This window comes from Aquarana catesbeiana, linkage group LG08 (assembly GCF_042186555.1).
Source record: "Aquarana catesbeiana isolate 2022-GZ linkage group LG08, ASM4218655v1, whole genome shotgun sequence".
NCBI classification, from domain to species: Eukaryota; Metazoa; Chordata; class Amphibia; order Anura; family Ranidae; genus Aquarana; species Aquarana catesbeiana.
This window is the reverse complement of record NC_133331.1, coordinates 74,591,456-74,615,814: the sequence shown is the minus strand read 5'-3', so window position 1 is coordinate 74,615,814 and position 24,359 is coordinate 74,591,456.

Sequence of the window (24,359 nt, the reverse complement as noted above, 5' to 3'; positions counted from 1 at the left end):
TGAGTTTATTGTCACACAGTTGGCATCATAAATACAATGTAAAAATATAATAGTTCAGTTCAGTGTGGGTAAAAATATATGAAATAGAATAAAAAGTTATTAAGCTGTAATAAGCTTATAGCATGTGTGCTTCATGGCTGCTGCCCTCCTGTCTCCATGCTGTCTTGTGTCCTCCAAGAAGAAACAGGAAATTACGTTCTCAGTCTTCTGGCAGAATTGGCAGCTGTCCCAACTTATCAAAGTGTCTTGTAAACATGTCAGTATCTATCCTAGTAGCTGTGTGTGTGTGTGTCTGTGTGTGTCTGTCTGTGTGTGTCTGTGTCCCCTTCAATATGGAAGCATTGGCTTTATATGTTACATGTGAACGTGTGAACGTCATAACCTCACACCAACTTAGAACCTTGTATGGCACATATTCATTTCTGCTAGCTTCAGTATGCACTCATAGTCATATATGGCATATGATTGACAAGCCCACATGTAACACTCCATATTTGAAGTAATATGCTGATCATGTAATGTCATATAACCAAACATCTATATAATATGAACACATATTATCAACTTTACATTAAGTAACTATATACTAGTACTTATTAATATGACTGGAACTACAAACTAACTTAACTTAACAGGATATAATCCACAATGTATATTCCTTTAGCTATGTGGACACGTGTCTATTTTCGTCTTCTCATGACATTCTATACCAAAGAACTTTAAATGTCATACTCAAATTGGCTACACCAGAAAAATCCAGCAATGCTCAGCTTTAGAAGAAGAATCATGTCAAATCTATTGATCAAGGTCATTCACACATACTCTATTTATCATGATTAATCATAAAACCAAATATGTTTTGCAAGCTTGCCATGAATATAATATAACACCTATAAGTGCCGAATTATGAATTTGGAATAATATTCTAACAATCCCCCCTGAATTATGATTAATCATATCAAAATATTCTAATACATTCATAACATCATTCGTGTCACATTTACACATCCTTGTATCAAATGATTGAACACAATATTCCTCAGAACTGAAGCAGCTAGAAATAACTTTCCTTCTAATCGCTTTTCTCTTTACTTTAACTCCTCCTAGATCCATCTATTCAAAATCTTAAAATAATGACATAGAATTTAAAAATGTATAACATATTGATGACTCATATCTATAATTACTATTATTAATAATAATAACAATTATTATTATTATTAAAATAAATTATGCAATAATATATTTCCATATTTGTGCTCAAATAATATTTTAGCTCTTTGGAAATATACTTTACACTCTAAAACTTGTCTTAACTTTTCATAGTTCTATTAAGAGTGATATGTTTCTTAAGTTATGAACAAAAGATGTTCTATAAACTAGAATGAGTGTGCAGTTGTTACCTAAAAATATTCAATATATGAATAAGGAAAACGAAATAAAAATAATAATGATAATCCTAACTTAATATGAACATTAATATCAGAATAATCGGATTATCAAAAAATGTATATGTACAAATGTTTGAGTCCCAAATTGTTTATCTATAGTAGATAAAGTTTCTTCTGATTCATTTTTTCTTCTTGAAATGTCTTTAAAGTTTCTTCTTCAAGTTCTGTTAGATTAGAAAATTCTTGTTGAATAAGATAAAACAGTCATAAATATGAAGTATAAATCTTTTGTCCAATATTCTTCCCTAGAGGATTCCTTCTTTAACTTTGAATTTTCCTGATATTCTCTTTTGCTCTTCATATGAGCTTGTTATCTTCCATATTTATGTGATTTTAGATGCCATTTCTGTAAAAGAAATGCAGTATCATTAATCAGGCATAAAATATTTTTATTAAATTCTTGTAACTTTTTTCCAACAAATGTTAAAACATTATGAGACAATAACTTTGTGAATTTGTTAAACTATATGTAAAATAACACTATCTTATTTTTTCCTTCAAAGAGAACTTCTGTATGACAATGTACTGTCCTTATCCTGTCTAAGATGGCCTAAACTATAAATCATATGTACTGTGAAGTTTAGGTATGACAGGACGCAACACCTCCTTTGGTCATGATACAAATCTCTGTTTTCACAAACAAAAGAAAAGTTTTGTACCACCCAGAGATGACAATGGACTATGCCTTTGTTCTCATCTCTAAAAGATTAGAAATGTGCGTAACTGTATTCTGTGTTGAAGCTCTTATTCTAGTGTTAGACTGTTCTGTAGTAACAAGTACTGGCTCTATGTCCTTCTCTGTTCTTATGCTGGAAACCTGAGATAAAGACTCCTCAGATACAGCTGTATAAACATGTGCTGGTGTACATTCCTGAAGATGTCTTCCTTTTACATCTATCTGAATGTGTTTGGATGATAAAGCTCTGAACCATAGAGGATATGTTTTACGACATTCTTTAAAACTATCTTCCTCAAAAATACCTTTTAGTGAGCAGTCAAGTGTCTGTACAATGATTTTGTTTGATTTCACTATGCTCTCTGTAGCTTTAATTGCATAGTAAACACTTAGCAGTTGCTTTACACCTGACTCAAAAGTTTTTTCCAAAAATGATAAAACTCTGGAGAAATAGGCAATTATTTTCTCCTTACCTTCTTGTAATTGAGACAACGTTACTGAGATGGCATTCTCAGATACATGAGTTTTCAAAACAAAAGATGCTTCAGAACAAACCTCTATTGTACTTAATGCTGGAGCATTCTGCAAATCTTTTTTCATCATTTCAAAAGCATTTTTCTCATTTGGACCCCATTGGTCAACTATATTACCTTTATTTCTCAAAAGATTATATAGTGGATGAACTTTTTCTGTGAAACAGTGTACAAACTCTTTACAATGATTTATTTTATGCAAAAATTGATGCAATGCCTTATGAGTTGTTGGAGTTGGGATTGCAGTGATTTCTCTAACTGTTTCTTGCAACAGTTGTCTCTTTCCTTGACTAATTTGCATGTGAAGGTATTTCACTTGACTTTTCATTAGCTGGACTTTTGTCGTGTTTAATTTTAAACCTTCAGCTTGTAACATCATAAACAACTCAGACAAAAGAGCCATATGTTCATCGATATCCTGAGTACTCAGCAAAATCGTATCCACATGCTGAGAAATGCATTCTGGCCTAGAAAATTTTGAAAGTATTTTTGCTATAGTTTCATGAACTATACCATCACCAATACCTAGGCCAGGTATTAATCGAGTAAACGTATAAGTCTCTTTTCTGAATGTGAATGCGAATTTGTACTGGCTGCTATTCGCTAAAGAAAGAGAAAAATGGCTATTCATAATTTTTAATACAGAGAACACTTTGTCCTCAGCATTCAAATTTAACTTTAAGTTAGATTTATCAGGAAGAACTGGGTTATTTGTGATATGTTTATTCAATGTCCTTAAGTCAACTGATAAAGAATATGAATTATCACTATTTTTTATAGGCCAAATACAGTTATTTACCACTGATTTAGCTTTCTTTACAATTCCAAGTTGTACAAACTCTTGAATAATGGCAGAAAGTGGACCAATTGATTCTAGTGGTAACTCATACTGATTAAGGGGTTCTGGATCTTTTCCCTCAATATTCAATTCAGTATTTTTCAAAGTTCCAATGTCATTTTTGAACTTTGACCACAAACTTGGAAAACGTTGTACCACTTCCTTTAAAGCACAATTACCATCAACATCAGGCCACTTTTGTTCTCTAGACGTATTGGTAATGGATCCCACATTACTGTATACAGAGGGATCAATAAGCACTGATTTGGGCCTAGATGGATCTTTCCAAATACTTTTATTAGCCAAATTGATCACCCATTTTTGTTCATTGATTACATCAATGCCAAGTATATTCTCTGCTTTGTGACATACCCAAATGTTAATGTTAGTTTTTACTAATCCAGGTATTTCAAATGTTACATTAGATACCTGTCTAGCAGTGGAATTACCTGTATTATTAAAACCCACTATATTACACATAGGAGAATTTGGTTTCACAGGTATGTTTTCTTTGGTAAGGCTAATCTCAGATCCACTGTCAATGAGACAATTAATATTTTTACCATTCAGCAAACATTGTATATATGGCCTACCATTCTCGTCCAAAATAATTGGTGCTACATATTGTAATGGCAGAGAAATTGAATCCCGATGTGATTCTATTTTTGGCAATGGCAATAAACCCTCTCTTTCAGTGACAGTGTTGTCTGAACTGCTGATAACAGTCAAATTACTGATCTGTTTGACTTCTGTGGCATAAGGCAATTCAGTCAAAATGTTATCTTGACATGAAAAAACAGATTGTACAAAAGCTGATTTTTCATTCTCTATATCTTTAGTTTTTATTTGTGAGTCTCTCTTAAATTTACAGCAATGTTTTCTCATATGGCCAGATCTATGACAGTAAAGACACGTGATAGGCTCTCCTTGCCTCACTTGTCTGCAGTTGTCCTTGTCATTCCTGCCAAGACCTGTCGTTTCTGACATGTCTGCAGCCTGACTATTTTTGTCACATTGAATTATAGCTATCTCATGTGTGAGATTGCTTTGATTCAATTGTCTCCTAATTTTATCAATGAAACTTACTACATCATTTAAATTTTGACGTTCCTGCGCTATGGCTACTGAAGTTGGGTCAAGGTATTTAAATTTTTTTATGAAAGCTGTTTTTAAACCTGGGTCATTGTCATCATCTACTCCGAATATCATTTTATACGCTTTTGAGAATTTAATTTTGAAGGCAAATGGGTCTTCATTAACTGAAGTTTGTAAAGAGTCAAGTGTTTCAATTGATGGAACATCTTCACCCGTTGTACATAATAACAATTGTCGCAATCTGTCTGAATCGTCACTATGTATCTCCTCTCCATCGTCAGCAATAATAGGTGACTTTGTTAGTCGTCTAGCATAATGTGCAGGTAACCAAAGATAAAATATATGATTACGCTGTTCGTCTTTAAGGTTGTACCGATCAGTGTAGGACTCAAAAATGTCTGCGTTATAAAAAGCATCCGCCTTTAAATCATATGCTGGGATGTCTTTTAAAACTTTCATTAATTGGTCATGTATTTGTAACTTTAGTTTTGCAGTTCTACATAATAAGTTTTTATGTTTCATTTCTTTTTCATCAGTAGCATCAACATTCTCCATATCCGAACTTTCCGGAATATAAGAGGATTGTTGCTTACATTTGGGATCAGTCTTTTTGTCATCTGCAGTTATTACAGCAATCTGTCTGTTATTTTGTAACTCTGGCAAAATCATTTTTTTAGATTCTAATTGTTTTTCAAGATTCTCTATATAATTACAAAAAATTTCACAGTTTGGACAATTAAGATAATCTTGGGACACATTTTCATGTTTCCCTGTGTTCTGTACAGTGTTACATTCTGTCTGCTGTAATGTACACACATTTTTAGCAGGTAAATCAACATTAATAATCATTTTGTTAAATATTCTCACTAAGCTTAATACATTGTTTATTTTCTTACGTAATTTATGTACAGTGAACCTGGATTTATCAATCTGTGTATTGGCATTTAAGCATTCATTGTACATATATCTCCACAAGTGACTGTCATTTGGATATAAAGACACATCTTTAAACTCTAGCTTGCTGTCTCTAGCTATTTCATCAATAAATTCCATAACTTTTACTCACCGTATTTAGAAGAATTTCTCGTCTTCAACCGTCTGTTGCTGGACTGTTGTCCACATCTGATGCAACACAAACGCCTCTTGGTTGATAGGTTCTGAACCGTCTTTTTTCTCGAGACTTGAATATTCGCAAAACTGCGCTAATCTCTCCCCCCTCAGCAAGGATCGAGATTTCCGTAAAAATTGAGAAATGACAGAACCGTCTGGCTCGCCAAAATGAAGAATATTATTAATATCTAATATTCTTGTATCTCAGAGGCGCTTCCGGATGAAATAGCATTGATAGCCAAATTGACTTAAAACAAAGTGTGAGTTTATTGTCACACAGTTGGCATCATAAATACAATGTAAAAATATAATAGTTCAGTTCAGTGTGGGTAAAAATATATGAAATAGAATAAAAAGTTATTAAGCTGTAATAAGCTTATAGCATGTGTGCTTCATGGCTGCTGCCCTCCTGTCTCCATGCTGTCTTGTGTCCTCCAAGAAGAAACAGGAAATGACGTTCTCAGTCTTCTGGCAGAATTGGCAGCTGTCCCAACTTATCAAAGTGTCTTGTAAACATGTCAGTATCTATCCTAGTAGCTGTGTGTGTGTGTGTGTCTGTGTGTGTCTGTCTGTGTGTGTCTGTGTCCCCTTCAATATGGAAGCATTGGCTTTATATGTTACATGTGAACGTGTGAACGTCATAACCTCACACCAACTTAGAACCTTGTATGGCACATATTCATTTCTGCTAGCTTCAGTATGCACTCATAGTCATATATGGCATATGATTGACAAGCCCACATGTAACACTCCATATTTGAAGTAATATGCTGATCATGTAATGTCATATAACCAAACATCTATATAATATGAACACATATTATCAACTTTACATTAAGTAACTATATACTAGTACTTATTAATATGACTGGAACTACAAACTAACTTAACTTAACAGGATATAATCCACAATGTATATTCCTTTAGCTATGTGGACACGTGTCTATTTTCGTCTTCTCATGACATTCTATACCAAAGAACTTTAAATGTCATACTCAAATTGGCTACACCAGAAAAATCCAGCAATGCTCAGCTTTAGAAGAAGAATCATGTCAAATCTATTGATCAAGGTCATTCACACATACTCTATTTATCATGATTAATCATAAAACCAAATATGTTTTGCAAGCTTGCCATGAATATAATATAACACCTATAAGTGCCGAATTATGAATTTGGAATAATATTCTAACACTGGGCCATTCTAAAACATGAATATGCTTTGATCTAAACCATTTCATTGTAGCTCTGGCTGTATGTTTAGGGTCGTTGTCCTGCTGGAAGGTGAACCTCCGCCCCAGTCTCAAGTCTTTTGCAGACTCTAACAGGTTTTCTTCTAAGATTGTCCTGTATTTGGCTCCATCCATCCTCCCATAAACACTGACCAGCTTCCCTGTCCCTGGTGAAGAAAAGCATCCCCACATGATGCTGCCACCACCATGTTTCACGGTGGGGATGGTGTGTTCAGGGTGATGTGCAGGGTTAGTTTTTTGCCACGCATAGCATTTTGCTTTTAGGCCAAAAAATTTAATTTTGGTCTCATCTGACCAGAGCACCTTCTTCCACATGCTTGCTGTGTCCTCCACATGGCTTCTTGCAAACTGCAAAGGGGACTTCCTATGACTTTCTTTCAACAATGGCTTTCTTCTTGTCTCTCTTCCATAAAGGCCAGATTTGTGAAGTGCACAACTAATAGTTCTGCTTCTCTGATGAATGCTCTCCTTGCCTGGCCTGTCAGTTTAGGTGGACGGCCATATCTTGGTAGGATTGAAGTTGTGCTATACTCTTTCCATTTTCGGATGATGGATTGAACAATGCTCCATGAGATGTTCAAAGCTTGGGAAATTTTTTTTATAACCTAACCCTGCTTTAAACTTCTCCGCAACTTTATCCCTGACCTGTCTGGTGTGTTCCTTGGCCTTCATGATGCTGTTTGTTCACTAAGGTTCTCTAAAAAAAATCTCTGAGGGCTTCACAGAACAGCTGTATTTATAATGAAATTAAATGAGGTGGACTCTATTTACTAATTAGGTGACTTCTGAAGGCAATTGGTTCCACTAGATTTTAGTTAGGGGTATCAGAGTAAAGGAAGCTGAATACAAATGTACCCCACACTTTTCAGATATTTATATGTAAAAAAATGTGAAAATCATTTATCATTTTCCTTCCACTTCACAATTATGTGTCACTTTGTATTGGTCTATCACATAAAATCCCAAAAAAATACATTTACGTTTTCTTGATTGTAATATGACAAAATGTGGAAAATGTCAATACTTTTTGAAGGCACTGTAGGTAAAACTATTAGAATAGTTTTTACATTTTAGAATGGGGCACCTCAATAATTTTGGAGGGTGCCTCAAGATTGTCCATAATTTTAAAGGGTGCCTTGACTGAAAAAAGGTTGAGAGACACTGGACTAGAATATCTTCCACAATAATAAGTTTGCAAATGCTTTTTGAAACTCCTGGTTTCTCAGTGAGTATATCATAGGATTTATTAGGGGGGTTACCATCGAATAAACCATCGAAACCACTTTATCCCTGTTTAGGTCGTATGTTCCCTTTGGTCTAAAATAAATGAAAATAACAGATCCATAGAATATAATGACAACAGTTAGATGAGACACGCAGGTGGAAAATGCTTTCCTTTGATAACCCTCCTTTGAACGCTTTATAGCAGAAACAATGCAAATGTAGGAAGCCACGATCAGAAAAAAACATGTCATCACGAGATACCAAGGTACGGTGAAAAACAATTTTTCCTTTGTGGCGCTGTCGGCACAAGCTAGCGGCAGAATTGCCGGATAATCACAAAAGAAATGATTGATTTGGTTGGATCCACAATAAGGTATCACAGCCATGAATGCCATTGTGAATACCGCGGCACACAACCCGCATATAAAACTTATAACCACCAAATATAGACATGCTCTTCTTGTCATCAAAGATGAATATCTCAGTGGATTACAAATGGCAAGGTATCTATCACACGCCATAACTGTTAGGAGAACACATTCGGATGATCCAAGTGTGAAGAAGACATATAGTTGAGTCATGCATCCTGCAAAAGAGATTCTTTTACATTTGACTATGAAAATGGACAACATGTTGGGTATTGTAACGGTCACATAGCAGATCTCCAGTATTGAAAGGCTAGCGATAAACATATACATAGGAGTATGTAAGGTCGGAGTAATTTTTACTATCAATATTATCAGGAAATTTACAGAAATAGTCACAATATAAATTATTAAAAATATCGAGAACAAGAGAAATTTTATATTTTGTGCACTGGAAAACCCAATAAAAGTAAATTCAGGTTTTGTGGTATAGTTGTTTACCCACTCAGTTAATGCCATCTGAAATCATAAAAAGAAAAATAAATGACTTGCGTAAAGTTTACTAAAAAGTCAATTCTAGGCACTATTGCCGTAGGCTTCTTTACAACATTCCTGACCATAGACCTTTATATCCCAAAGAAGGAATGCCCACACATAGGTAGCTTCACGGCACTTGACTGGTGTTGCTCAGGCAATAGTAAGACATTCACATAACTAGGACATATATTCCTGAGACCCTTGACATGCATTCTCAATTATATAAAGTGGACAATCCACAGTAGTCACGGGTCTCTCCTCTGCCCAATCCACTGATCACAGTTGCAATGCTTTGCAGGTCAAATGGAAAAAATGAAATGAATGCTTTTTTTTTTTTTTTGCAATATGGGTGCTTTTTTTTACATTTAAAATGGTTGAAAATGACTAAAAAAAACCTCTTACTATAGTTGGGCTATAATGACCAAGCCTGCTCAGTGCCCTGAAAAAATTTAAAATAACACCATACAGCTTATACACAGTATATTACAGCATATTAAAAATAAAGGCAAACACTTTTAAAAATGCTTGTGAACATTCGAGACGTTTATACGTATTTTGAAAGGTCATGTTTTCTTTGTTTTAGGATGGGTGTATTTATTTATTTATTTTTTTATTGTAAGAGGTGCCTTAAAAAAACAAACTTCTCACTATACCAGATTTTTTAATGCACTGAATTTGTAGCTAATAATTAAATAATAATTTATATAATTGAGCATGTTAAAAAGACAGTCAATAATTTTTAAAGGCGTGTTAACACTGGAGATGTTTATACTTTGAAAGGCCATCTCTTCTTTTTTTATATATATTTTTATATATATATGTGTGTGTGTATGTGTGTATATTTGTGTGTGTGTGTGTGTGTGTGTATATATATATATATATATATATATGTATGTATGTATGTATGTATGTATGTATGTGTATATATTTATATTTTTTTATTTTTTTTATATTATTTTTTAAAGGTGCCTTAAAAAAACTCTGGCTCCGGCTGGGCTTCAGTGACTAAACCTGAAAGCAGGTACCATATTTTTTAATGCACTGGATTTGTAGCTAACACCATTCTTTTCTTCAATTTATATTACAGCATTTAAAAAAAAAAAGTCAAACACTTTTCAAAGACACAGTTTTATTGATTAATTTGAAAGGTCGTGTTTTCTTCAGTAAGGGTGTATTTATTTATTTAATTTTTTTTTAAAGGTGCCTTAAAAATATCTCTGGCTACGGTTGGGCTTTAATGACTAAACCTGCAAGAAACCAGATTTTTTTTAATGCACTGAACTTTTAGTTAACCCCATACAGTTTATATATTACAGCATGCTAAGAAAGTCAATTATTTTTGAAAGGTGCATTAACATTGGAGACATTTATGCCCTGTACACACGGTCGCACATTGATCGGACATTCCGACAACAAAATCCTAGGATTTTTTCCGACGGATGTTGGCTCAAACTTGTCTTGCATACACACGGTCACACAAAGTTGTTGGAAAATGCGATCGTTTTGACCGCGGTGACTTAAAACACGTACGTCGGGACTATAAACGGGGCAGTAGCCAATAGCTTTCATCTCTTTATTTATTCTGAGCATGCGTGGCACTTTGTGCGTCGGATTTGTGTACACACGATCAGAATTTCCAACAACGGATTTTGCTGTCGGAAAATTTTATAGCAAGCTCTCAAACTTTGTGTGTCGGAAATTCCGATGGAAAATGTGTGATGGAGCCCACACACGGTCGGAATTTCCGAAAACAAGGTCCTGTCACACATTTTCCATCGGAAAATCCGACCGTGTGTACAGGGCATTATAGTTTAAAAAATTTATGTTTTCATTTTTCAATATAGATGCATTGATTTATTTTATTTCTTTATTTTTTTAAAGGTGCCTTCAAAAAATGCTTTGGTTGGGCTTTAATGACTAAACCTGCGAGCAACTAGCAAATCTTTTTAACGCACTGAACTTTTAATTAAAATCGTACAGTTTATACATGTTTACAACATGTTTAAAAAAAAGTCAAATGCTTTTAAAAGGTGTGTTAACATAGAAGACATTTATATTTTTTAAACTCCATGTTTTCTTTTTTCCATATGGGTCCATTTATATATTTTTAAGGTGCCTTAATAGTTGCCTTAAGCAACTACCAGATTTTTAATGCATTGAATTTAGGGAATTTAAGCGCTTTTCATTTTTTTTCATTTTAAAATAATTTTAAGGAATTTAATGCACTGAATGTAAGGCGCCTTTAAAGAATCCTTAAATTGTGCTCCAAAACAACTACCAGATATTTTGAATGCACTGAATTTTTAATTAACACCATACAGTTTATATTTTATAACATGTTAAAAAAAAAACCTCAAACCATTTTTTTAAAGGAGTGTTAACATTGGAGACGTTTATATTTCTAAAGGTAATTATGGTAATGCAGGTAGGGGCTAAATTATGGACAGTTGTGTATAAAGGGAATAATCTGAGGGTGAAAATGAAAAGAAATTGAAGGAACTTGAGCACTTTAACCCCCTAAGGACTGCCCCGCGTACATATACTGCGGCAGGTTGGCCCTTTAGCGCGAAATCGCATACCTGTACGTGATTTTTTTATTCCGCCGGCGACCTGCTCCTGCAGTGATTGGACACCGCGGGAGCCAATCAGCGAGTCTGTTAGACCCGATGTCCTCTGGGCCTGCTGATCATTCCAGAGGCAGACAGAACGGTGGTCTGCTTCTGTAAACTAACAAGGCAGATCGCCGTTCTGTGACAGGAGAAGACAGATCTTGTGTTTCTGCTAAACGGGAACATGGATTTCTGTCTTCTTACAGTACAAGCACCTCCCCCACCGTTAGGAAGCACCCCCTAGGAACACATTTAACCCTTTGATCACCTCTGATGTTATGCCCTTCTCAGCAATTAGTACTGTGGCAGTGCATATTTTTTAGCACCGATCACTGTATTGGTGTCACTGGTCCCCAAAAAAGTGTCAAAAGTGTCAGTTAGCTGTCCGATTTGTCCGGCGCAATGTTGCATTATCGCTATAAGTCGCTGATCGCTGCCATTACTATTAAAAAAATGTATATAAATTCCATAAAAATATCCCATAGTTTGTAGATGGTATAACTTTTGCGCAAACCAATCAATATACGCTTATTGGGATTTTTTTTTTTACCAAAAAAAAGAAGAATACATATTGGCCTAACCTGATGAAGAAATTAGATTTTTTACATTTTTTTTATTGGATGTGTTTTATAGCAGAAAGTAAAAAATATTGTTTTTTTTTTCAAAATTGTCTGCCTTTTATTGTTTATAGCGCAAAAAATAAAAACCGAACAATATACCCTTATTGGAATTTTTTTTACCAAAAACATGCAGTAGAATACACATTGGCCTAAATTTATGAAGAAATTCCATTTTTTTACATTTTTTTTTTTATTGGATATGTTTTATAGCAGAAAGTAAAAAAATTTTTTTTTTGTTTTTTTACAAAATTGGTGGGTTTTTCTTGTTTAAAGCGCAAAAAAATATAAACTGCAGAGGTGATCAAATACCACCAAAAGAAAGCTCTATTTGAGAGACAAAAGGACATAAATTTTATTTGGTTACAGCGTCGCACGACGGCTCAGTTGTCAGTTAAAATAATGCAGTGCCGTATCGCAAAAAATGGCCTGGTCACGAAGGGGAATAAACCTTCCGGAGCTCAAGTGGTTAAATTGTAATTTTTTGGGGAAAATGCATCTTACCTTTTATTCTTTGTTATAATGGCCCAATAAATACAAGAGATTGTGCCAGTTAATTAAGTTTTCTTATTATCGCTCTTTATGTATAGTCAATAATTGGTAAATTTACACAACATTCAAAAAATATGCAGCATGACTTCTTTATGCAATAAAAAAGAAAACAGTTGCTCATAACATAAGCAGTAGACATAGCTAAAGAAATGGAAAAAATTGAATTCACTTTCATACAAAACTGGAAAAGCCATATAAATATTATATTTAGATTTATTAGAAGTTAGATTCTTCTTTCTTCGGAAGCCTTTTGAAATTCCATGCCCATTGTCATTCAGCACCACCTTATAATTATGATAATAATTTTAGTCAGATTAAGAAATGCATTAATTAGAAGACGCCTATATAAAATGTACTATAGCCCAGATGCTGCACCTGTGATTATACCACTGGATAGGGTTATATGTCTTCTTGTTTTTTACCAAAGGCTTATTAACAAACCCTTGGGTGGCATAATCAGCAATAATAATTACTAATGTATTTTCTCTTACATTCAGTTGTTTTAAGACACTAGATAATCAGTTCCAATGGGATATATGCTGTGTAATATTATCTAGAGGCCAGTGCTTGATTTAGAACTCCAGCCAAACTTTATACTCTCATTTTGAATAGACTATGCAAGGGTTAGAAATGACATCAGGTTTATTTATTGATATCCGGGTCCCTTTTGGGGAGATTTACTCCTAATTCCTTTTGAGGAAGTAATTGGAAATCTCAACAATGGAGGCATAGACACCTTTTAGTAGAATAAGGAAGGAGTAGATTTTTTTTGACAGTTGATTGAGAAGTTTTAAATATTTGTGGTTTTAGTCAATTCTTTGAGGTCTATTTAACCACTTCAGCTCCGGGAGATTTACCCTCCTTCATGACCAGGCCATTTTTTGCGATACAGCAGTGCGTTACTTTAGCAATTGCGCGGTTTTGTGACGCTGTATTCAAATACAATTTTTGTCCCTTTTTTTCCACAAATAGAGCTTTCTTTTTGTGGTATTTGATCACCTCTGCATTTTTTTATTTTTTGCGCTATAAACAAAAAAAAGACTGACAATTTAGCTATAAAACATATCCAATAAAAAATGTAAAAAATCTAATTTATTCATCAATTTAGGCCAATATGTATTCCTTTTTTTTTTAATTTCTCTTTTACCACTTTAGCAAACTCAAGAGACTTATTAAATTTTACGTTCATTTACTGTCTCCTTCTTTCACATCATTGTGGTATTTTCCCAGAACTGTATTCTGCTACATATTTTTGATTAAAAAGATCCCAATAAAGCGTATATCTATTGGTTTGCGGAAAAGTTATAGTATTTACAAACTATGGGATATATTTATAAAATGTTTTATTTTTTTTACTAGTAATAGTGCCAATATTGTGGTGGACAAATGGGACACTAACTGACTCTTTTGACAATTTTTTGGGGAACAGCGACACTAATATAGTGATTTAGAGCTAAAAAATTTGCACTGTCACTGTAATAATGACACTGGCTGGGAACAGGTTAACATCGGGTGCGATGAAAGGGTTTACTGTGTGCCTAGCTGGTGTTCTACTGTAGTTGGGGAGGTGTTTGTACTAGTGGAAGGCATAGATCTGTGTCCCTGCTTTTCAGGAACACTGGATCAATGCCTTCCTTAGACTGAATGGCAGTCTGCCTTGTTTACATAGGTAGGTTGCTGCTCTGCCTGTGTCCACAGGGACCTGCTGATCAGCTCAAGCTCCAGGAGCGTGCACCTGTGCCTGATACTCATAAATGCAAAAAAAAAAAAAAATATATATATATATATATATATATATATATATATATATATATATATATATATATATATATACGGGCAGTCGGCAACTGGTAAAAAAAATGATACCTTTTTTGCCTTCACAAATAATTCCCATAATGTGTGTAATATGTGTATTTCCTATGACTGTCAGCTCCATCTAGTGGCCATTATGTGATATTTTCCTGAAATACCTCAGTCAGCAAGATGGCACATTATGGCTACTAGATGGAACTGCCAATCCTAGGAAATGCACATATTAGACAAATTACAAGGAATATTTGTGACATTTGTCCAAATGCTTAAAGTGGATGTAAACCCGAATATTTTTTTTTTTTTTTTTTATGTCCTAATGTAGAGTATAAGATTTCCTATCATTTGAGCCCAGTTTTGCCACAAAGAGTTAATCCAGCTCTGAGCAATCCTCTTTTATTGTTCAGTGAGATAAAACTTGACAAACAGAGAAAAACTTTGTCAAATCCTCCCCCTTGCTGTGAGTGACAGGTGATTTACATATCTTGCGCACTAGCCTAAGACATGCATTATTTTTTAATTCCCACCCCCACTCCTTTCTTCAGCAGCTCTGCAAGGATTGGATGTTCTACACCTCAGCATGATTTGGCATGCTGAAGTCATGTGGTTACTTTCCTGTCTTTTCACTGGATGTTAGAGATCATAGCAGAAGTTCAGTGTTAGAAATACACAGGAGAAAATGCATATTGACAAGGGGAGTGTAGAGGCGTGGAGTCTACTGACATCACGACTCCACCCACTGAGCTCCAGACAACAGACCCACCAGTGTTGCCAACCACCCGTAGATTTACGGGCAGCCCATAAAAACAAGGCATTTTTCCGGTGCCCGTGAAAGCCCGTAGTAAGGGAAAAGTGCCAGTATTGGCGATTGGCTCGGGTCAGAACTGCACATGCGCAATTCCGGAAATCCCTGAGAAGATCCGATCTTCTTGAGCCACCGCCGAGTCTCCTCTGCTCTGCCCAGCAACGGCCAGCCCCCCCAGCCCAGAGCCAATGAGCTAAGTGCATTTTCACGCCAACACATAAACACATATAAACAGCCGCGGAGTCGAGCGGGAAGACTGAGTCTCGTCACGTGGTGGAGTGGAGAGAGACCTGAGCGGTGGCAGGACGGGCCTGGGGTCGGGGAGAGGACGTCACGCAGACGGTGTACGGAACAGTCAGTCACGGACTACTACTATCATCACCACCTCCCCCGAGTCCCGACAGCAACCGAGCAAGTGCACAGGATGACTTGGGGGGGCCCGGAGGACGGGAGGAGAGTGAGACACATGGAGCGGACCCAGCCTCATCCCTGCTGCCTGCCCGTCTGATTCTGACTGAGCCTCGGCCAGCCTGCCCTGCTGCTGCCCGGCGCCCGCCTACCGTCGCCGTGCCTGGTGTCTCTCTTGAGGCCAGTGGTGGTGAGTGTGGTGTGCGGAGCAGCACTACTTTTACCATATTATAATGTCTAAAGTAGACATATCATGCATAGCAACAGACTTATTCAATAAATAGTGCAAAGAGCAACAAAGAAAGTGCAGCAGACCAATAGGAATTATTGAATGAATTCATACTAATTATTTAATCATTTAATTTTTGAATTAAGAGTAGAACAAGGCAAATTCTGATGTATTGCTTTTGGTTCAGCACTTTGCATGCAGGGCTTTGGTTTGCTTTACTGAATAAGCTCCATTGTTCTCTCTGTGGCATGTGTTTGTCTCATAGAGTGTAAGGTATACCAGTGTTATATGTACATGCTCAAATGAGAGGGATTGTCTAAATTTTTCTACCCCCCACATACCCACAGATACAGTAGTTGTAATGTCATATAAAGGCATTTCAAAGTTTTACTGGTTTCCCCTGCGCACTGACCTTAACATAATATACATTATATTATGTGTCTACCTTTCTAAATGGTCATAATTTGGCTAGTCAGAAAGTACCCCTATGTATTAGTGTTTTGTACCTCTTTGTCCTGATATTACATTTACATTCATGGGCTGATGATTAAAACATGGCAGACCTAAATTCTTTAGAGCTTCACGAGTCTAAAGGTAATGTGGTTTTGCAAGACAAAAATGGAATGAGGATGACCACTGTCTGTCTCTGTCAGTAAATGTGCACTTGTGCAGACTGCAGAGGCTCAGGGCAGGCCCAGACAAAGCCCCCCAGCCCAGGGCCCAGACTAGTCATGTTGGCCATGACCCTGCTGTGAGTGCTGTGCTTGCTCCCTCCACACAGTGCAGAGTGCGTGAGTACTGAGTAGACTCAAGACTGAGATGCTTGCTGCAGTACTAGTAAATTTTGTTGCTGGCAGTGGGGTCTGGGGGACCCAGGGGCTGAGCCTGGGGTGGGGGGTTAATTAAATTGGGTTGGGCAGCCATGGAGCACTGTAACTGGTCTGATTAGAGCTACCTGAGAGAGGCTGAGCATATAGACATTGGTGGTGCTGACAGTCACAGTATACACTGTGAAGGATTATCTCTCTGGGCCCTGGGCCCAGCCCCAGGGGGCAGTGGCACATAGCACCACAATCTGTTTGTTTGTGTGTTGTGTAAAAGCGTTCTGTGTCTGTGCGGGCACTGCGGGAGGGGGAAGCAATCTCTCTGTGGTCTGCGTTGGGGTGGGGACAGCCTGTTCATGTAGATTTTCCTCTTCTCCAGAGTCCCCACTGTGACCAGCCTGCTCCTTACAGCCGCCTTAGACCGGCCTGCTCCTTACAGCCGCCTTGGACCGGCCTACTCCTTCCAGCCGCCTTGGACCGGCCTGCTCCTTCCAGCCGCCTAGGACCGGCCTGCTCCTTCCAGCCGCCTTGGACCGGCCTGCTCCTTCCAGCCGCCTTGGACCGGCCTGCTCCTTCCAGCCGCCTTGGACCGGCCTGCTCCTTCCAGCCGCCTTGGACCGGCCTGCTCCTTCCAGCCGCCTAGGACCGGCCTGCTCCCTCCAGCCGCCTTGGACCAAGTTTTACTGCCCTGGGGAAAGGGTTGCCTGCAAATACCACAGCTACAGATTACAGTAAATACACAACTTCATTTGTGTGTGTGTGGGGGTTAATCACTTAGCTGTTTTCTCATTTTAGGTTTCCTCTCTCCTGTTTTTTTATATAGGTAGATTTTACCAAACTTTTCTTCTTGGACCAGCCTCCTCATTCCAGCCTGCTCCTATCAAGTTACTCCCCTGGGGAAAGGGTTGCCTGCAAATACCACAGCTACAGATTACGGTAAGTACACAGCTTAATTTCTGGTGGGGGTTTAATCACTTAGCTGTTTTCTCATTTTAGGTTTCCTCCCTCCTGTTTATTTTTATATAGGTAGATTTTCCTAGACTTGGCTTTTTACTTTTTTTTTCCTTACACTCAGATCAATTTTGATTTTGACGTTTTTTCCTCCCATAGAAATCAACTTCATTGAGAAGATAGCCAGCTGTATGGCTTTACAGCCAACACCACCACCACCAGATTAGAGAAAATGAGCTACTAAACTGTAAGTGTTTTTGTATTATACTAGCACCACACACATTTTAAGGAAAATGGGCAAGATAGACTACATTATTTCTTTTGTTTTTGTTTTTTTGTAGACATCCACCTGCAGAACTTCACATGTGATGCCTCTGAGTGTTAAACTTTCAATAAGTTCCTGTGATCAGTTTTCATAGCTATTGGGTTTTTCTCAGGCAGGCATCTGCAGCACACAAGGCAGTTTTCTATTAGTTCATGGCACATTCTTTTAAGATTCGTTCAAAGAAAGTTTGCACCGTGACCTTGTAATACAACACATTTCAGGGCTTGAGTTTGCCGTGGGTTGCACTGTCTGTACTCTGCAGTTCCGCTTTAAACATGATGGAAGAGGTACCACAACCTCGTGCAAAAAAACCTCACAAAGTTGGGCTTTGTTCTTTTGTTGCTGCTTGGCTGACAGACATTGAGTTAAAATTTTGGTTAAGAGCAGATGCTGAACCAAAACATAATGCAAAGTGTGCGTGGTGCAAAAAAGTCTTCAGCATTGGATATGGTGGTGTTCGTGATGTACACAGTCATTGCACAAGTTCAAAATACAAGGCTATTGCTGCAGCTAGGCAAGCCAGTACTGGCATTGTTAGTTTTGCTAAGCAAACACTACCAGATCCAGTAGTGTTGGCTCATAAGAAAAGGACTTTCGAAAGTGAGCTACAAATGGTAAATTTTATTGCACAAAAAAATTTAGCATTAAGCCTGTAAGATGATCTTAACCATAACGTCACTGACTGGTTTCCAGACTCCAAAATTGCAAAATCCATCAATTGTAAGCGAACTAAAGGTTCCATGTTGGTTAAGAATGTCATTGGCAAGTGTCTCAAAGAGGAGTTGTGCAAAAGGCTTACATATTGTCACTTTTCCTTACTGATTGATGAAACTACTGACATATCAACAAGCAAAAAATTAGCTATGGTTGTCATTTATTTTGATGAAGAAGCTGGTAGAACCAAATACCAGTTCTACCGCCTCCTTGATCTCACTGAAGCAACTGCTGATGCTATTTTTGAGAAGATTAAACAATCTTTTCTGGAAGATGATATACCCCTAAGAAATGTAATGGCTCTTGGTGCAGATGGTGCAAGTGTAATGGTTGGTCCTAGAAACTCTGTACTGTCCCGCTTCAAAGTAGAGCAGCCTTATATTTTTCACATTTATTGTAGCTGCCATGTTGCTGCCTTGTGTGCTGCAGATGCCTTGAAAGCCATACCAAAAACTATTGAGCAACTTTGCAGAGACATATACATAGCCACTTTGCACATAGTTGTAAACGTTTACAGTTGTATCATGAATTTCAGAAATTTGTAGATGCAGATTGTCTAAAGATTCTACAACTTTGTTCTAGATGACTTTCAATGCTTGATTGTGTCAACCGGATTCTGAATCACTATGATGCCCTCTTAAGTTATTTTCAGTCAAGTGATGATTCAGATTGCTTGGTAACTGTTGACAGAATAAGCATTAAGCTACAGGATCCTATCACTAAGTGCTACTTTTTGTTTCTTCAAGCCGTTTTGCCAAATTTCACACAGTTCAATAAAATTTTCCAGAGCAATTCACCTATGTTACCTGACTTGTACTTCAAGTATTGCCAACTGCTGAAAACTCTCATGGGCTACTTTATCAGGCCAGACCTGTTGGTTTCCATTCACAATGATGCACTGATTCGATTTGACCACACTAATAGTGAAAACTTCAAATCGACAGATGGCATTTTTATTGGATACCAAACAAAAGAAAATTTGTCTACAGTAGATGATTTGTCAGCTGTTCACCAGTTCATGGTGCAAGGAACGACATTTTACACAAGAGCTGTAACTGCAATTAAAAAACGAATGCCTATTGGAAACCAAATTATTCAGCTGTTGGCTTTACTAAAACCTTTAAACAGGTCTACTGCAAATTCTGGGGACATTTTAGAACTTGCCAAGCATTTTCCTCAAATTGTTCCCCCATCTGAATTTGACGCACTGCATACTGAATTTATAGAATACCAAGTGACAGATTTTAGTGATCCTGAGACTCACACTTATGATTCTTTTAGGCACGTGGTAGGACAAAGCTGCAGTATCGATCCGGACAATCTGAAAGTACCTAAATTCCCACATCTGGTTAAATTTGCAAAAAATATGCTTTCCCCTCACCATGGGACAGCTGAGGTAGAACCTGTGTTCTCTTCTGTAAAGTTAAGGAAAACTGATCATAGGAATAAACTTTCCACTCCAATGTTGGAAGGACTGCTGTCAGTAAAGAGTGGCCCAGAAAAGATTACTCATTACATGATTGAAAAGGTTGACGTCACAATGTATGACCACAAGATGGAAACTTTATCAAAACTTAAACATAAGCAACTGTGTGTGTCTTCTGCTGCTGGCAAGGACAAAGATGATCTGGTGGTGGTGGTGGAGGAAGAGGAATGACTACAGAAAAATTTGATTCCTTTCTGATATAATTGTACAACACATTTTAGACAGGAATATTCTGTTCTGTTACATTTAAATTATTTTCTCACATGGATTACTGTTGTTAAAATGATGGGGGTAACTGTTTGTCTCCACAAAAGCTGCTAAACGTGTCTTTACCAAAAAAAGTAATTTTGCTTCAGTTTTTGGAAGCTGTTCGTCACTGTTAGAAAAGTTTACACTTGTATTGTTGTCAAAGGGACAAAATTACATATTTACTAAATAGCATATATTAAATAGCAGTTGTCAGTGGAACTGGAGGTGAAGCCAAATCTTTACATGGGGACGCCTGTTCCATTGTCCAATGCTGCAAGATTGAAGTAAATTCTTTCTCACTTTGGTAAAAATGCATTTCTATTTTGCCAGTTATGTTGAAAAGACTGTTTTTATTGCTGTCTGTGACAGTTAGGGGGAGTTATTCTCTATTTTTGACCTATTTACTTCGATCACCAAAAGAGAACTTGATTCCAGAACATGAATAGAGGTGAATGTTCAAAATTTTGTGTGACCATAAATGGTGTATAGAAAAGAATAAACTCTCTTTAAATTCACATTTTGTTGCTTAGTAAATGAAGACAGTCAGTTTTCATTTTATCCAGCTGTATTTACTCATACCATCCAAGTGAAGGATATAACACCAACATGTCCGAAAATAAAGCAAAAACTGAATTGGTGAGTTGGAAACTATCACACATACCCTTGTCAGAGTCTAAAATGTGCAATGTTAGTATATATATGTAGAGACATATCCTAACAGACTAAAGGCTGGAATTAAATAAAAAAAGGTGTTTCAACAAAATGCTGACAAAGGATTGTTTTCTTTTCCAACTCAGTGCTTCTGATGGAGTATTTTTTGGTGACATGTTGGTGTTTTTGGCTGACATGTTCTAAGAGGGGCTCCCCAATGACAACCAATGTAAGGATGTTATTGGGGCTCCCCATTGACAAGTTCAACCAGTGTACGGGGATGGTACTGGGGTTTTCCCACTGACGGCCAATGTAAGGGGATGTTACTGGGGTTTTCCCACTGACAGCCAATGTAAGGGGATGTTACTGGGGTTTTCCCACTGACAGCCAATGTAAGGGGGTGTCACTGGGGTTTTCCCACTGACAGCCAATGTAAGGGGATGTCACTGGGGTTTTCTTGATGTAAGAGGAAACTTTAATGTAAGGGATGAGTGGGGACTCTAATGTAAGGAGGACGCATACAGGGACAATGATGTGAGTACTTTGATGCAAGGATGGACTGGATGCTGATGTAAATGCAGCACAAGTATTTTCCCTGCACCAGGTTGGATCCAAATCAGGTATGAAATGGATGTTACTCTCCAGAGATAAAGAGCCCCAGGTGCTGGCTAATGCTAATCCATGCTGTGAGTGGAGGAAAAAGTCCGGACAGCCGCACACCAGGAAAATATAATCCAACGAAATTTCTTTATTGTAAAATCAGGATCAAATCATGTGCAAGACACCATGGATAAAATGTACAGATAATCAGCTGACGCGTTTCACGCTCTTGTGGAGCGCTAACAATAATGAAAAATAAAACCACATATATACCATTTATTATAAATCATGTGACCAAGTGATAAATCTAAAATGTAGACCAGCTGAGGTCCAACTGTGAAGGGTGTGAACACTGGTCAGTGATTAATGAACACAGGGGTGGAAGTCCCTGTGGGTGCAGAGTATATATGTGTAAGCAACGGAAAAATAGAAGAAAAAGAGCCAATTATGTGAAATGCTGAATGTGCATTCAAATGTAAAAAACGTGAACTTATTATTGGAAATAATGAAAAAGAGACTATATTTAGGGTAAAATGGAAAATAAAATGAATAGTGAATGGTGAGTGGAAAGATTGAGAAAAATTATATATAAACTCTCAATGAGTAGTAAATGCTGGTATAAGAATAAATTACACCAGAAAGGAAAAAAAGGGGGAAAGATCAGTGCCTGTTAAGTGTGATAAAGGAGTGAAACTAAAAAGAAAAGAAAAATGTGGAGTTATCGTATGTGCAAACAATATCACGATGACGTGGTACTTATGCTGTGTATGGGTAGTGTGAAACCAAAAAAGAAAACAAAAAAAACAATTTTATATATATATATGACAATAATTGTCTAGTGATAAAAAGATAATGATATATCGTGGGGAATGGAAGTCATGTAAGGAATATATGCTTGGTGTGTCAAGAGACCACAAATATATGTGTGTTCAATGTATATGAGTCAATGAACTCTATGACTAAGATGCATGGGAATGTAATAAGCATGTGTTTTAATTGTATTTGTAAAATGCATGGTCACATGAAAAACCTATATATACATACTTCCTCTGTTCCCTTTAAAAACTATACTGATATATCAAAAGTATATACATTTGTGTCCACATAAAATTTTTTTTTCCTTTTAGTGCGCAATATCAATTTTCTGTGATTTGTGAAATGAGGCACCTCTCCTAAAGAAACGAAAAAGAAGGGGGGGAACTTCATCAATTGGCATATGAGGACATATATTTGTACCATAAATAAAATTTTAAATGCTATCATAATAAAAATTATAATGAGCATGAAAACCATACTTATAACTAAAACAACTTCATATTTTACAATGTGTACATGAAAAAACCTATAGACAAGGAACTTACATACACAAATCAATGTTTGTATATTTGTGTGTCTGTGTGTGCACGGGTAAAAAATCGCAATCAACAAGATAAAACGCCTTCCATGTTAATAACCTCGTGCACATTCATCCACACAAAAGCCGTGCTTATTAGGACTCTGATTTTCTATAAATGGTGAGAAAACATTATTATAAAGATTATATATATACTGATTGGAGTAAAAAACCATACAGAAAATTATATATCTGTCCTAAGCCTGAATCAACAAGTCATGGGAATACCATAGAGTATGTACTTATTAATTATGTTGGTCATATTCAAACGTGGATTCCCAAAGACGAGGACAAAAAGAAGAACTCTCACAAAGTAATTTATCATTTTAAAGAGGGTAGAATAAGGGGTGTATTTGTGTAAAAACCCTAAGAGGTATTAATCAAAGTAATTACCGGATATATTAAACCCTGCCAAGTATTAAGATTGTCTAAATATTCAAATATATTAAACATGGACTTGACCACCCTAACAAAAAAACAAATAAGGCTATGTCAGTGCTGGTAAAAAATATGGAAAATATAAAAAACTTCGCTATAGACATAGCAATGTGTAAATGGGTTTGAAAAGGGTATGATTTCTCCACAGAGCTAAGAAGTGAAAATCGCTGTGTCGATGATCACTCAGCGATCAGTAAATGTGTTTCATTGATTCCGGTTTGAGTCTGACCATTAATCCGAGTGTGGGAAAACATCTATGAGGCTCTGAGATATTGCAAACATTATGTCACTGTTTTGGAGGGTGACAAGATGTCTAAATAAGTTCCTTCAGTCAGTAAACGTAATAAAGCTGCATGCAAAAGCATGTAGCTAAAATGACTCAGTGAGAATATAACTATGTCCATGGGTACAACGATCCATGGTTACACTGAGAAATAAAAGATCTCATGGGGCCAAGCGAAGAACCGCATCATATGTGTGTCAAACTTTGTAAAAAATAACAATAAGGCAACGATATCGCTACGTCTATGGGTACAGCCAGCTATGGGGGTTGTATGTTACCAAGGAGAGGCTAAAACCTGAATATAACCATGCACTTGTAGATCAATTCATAAAGG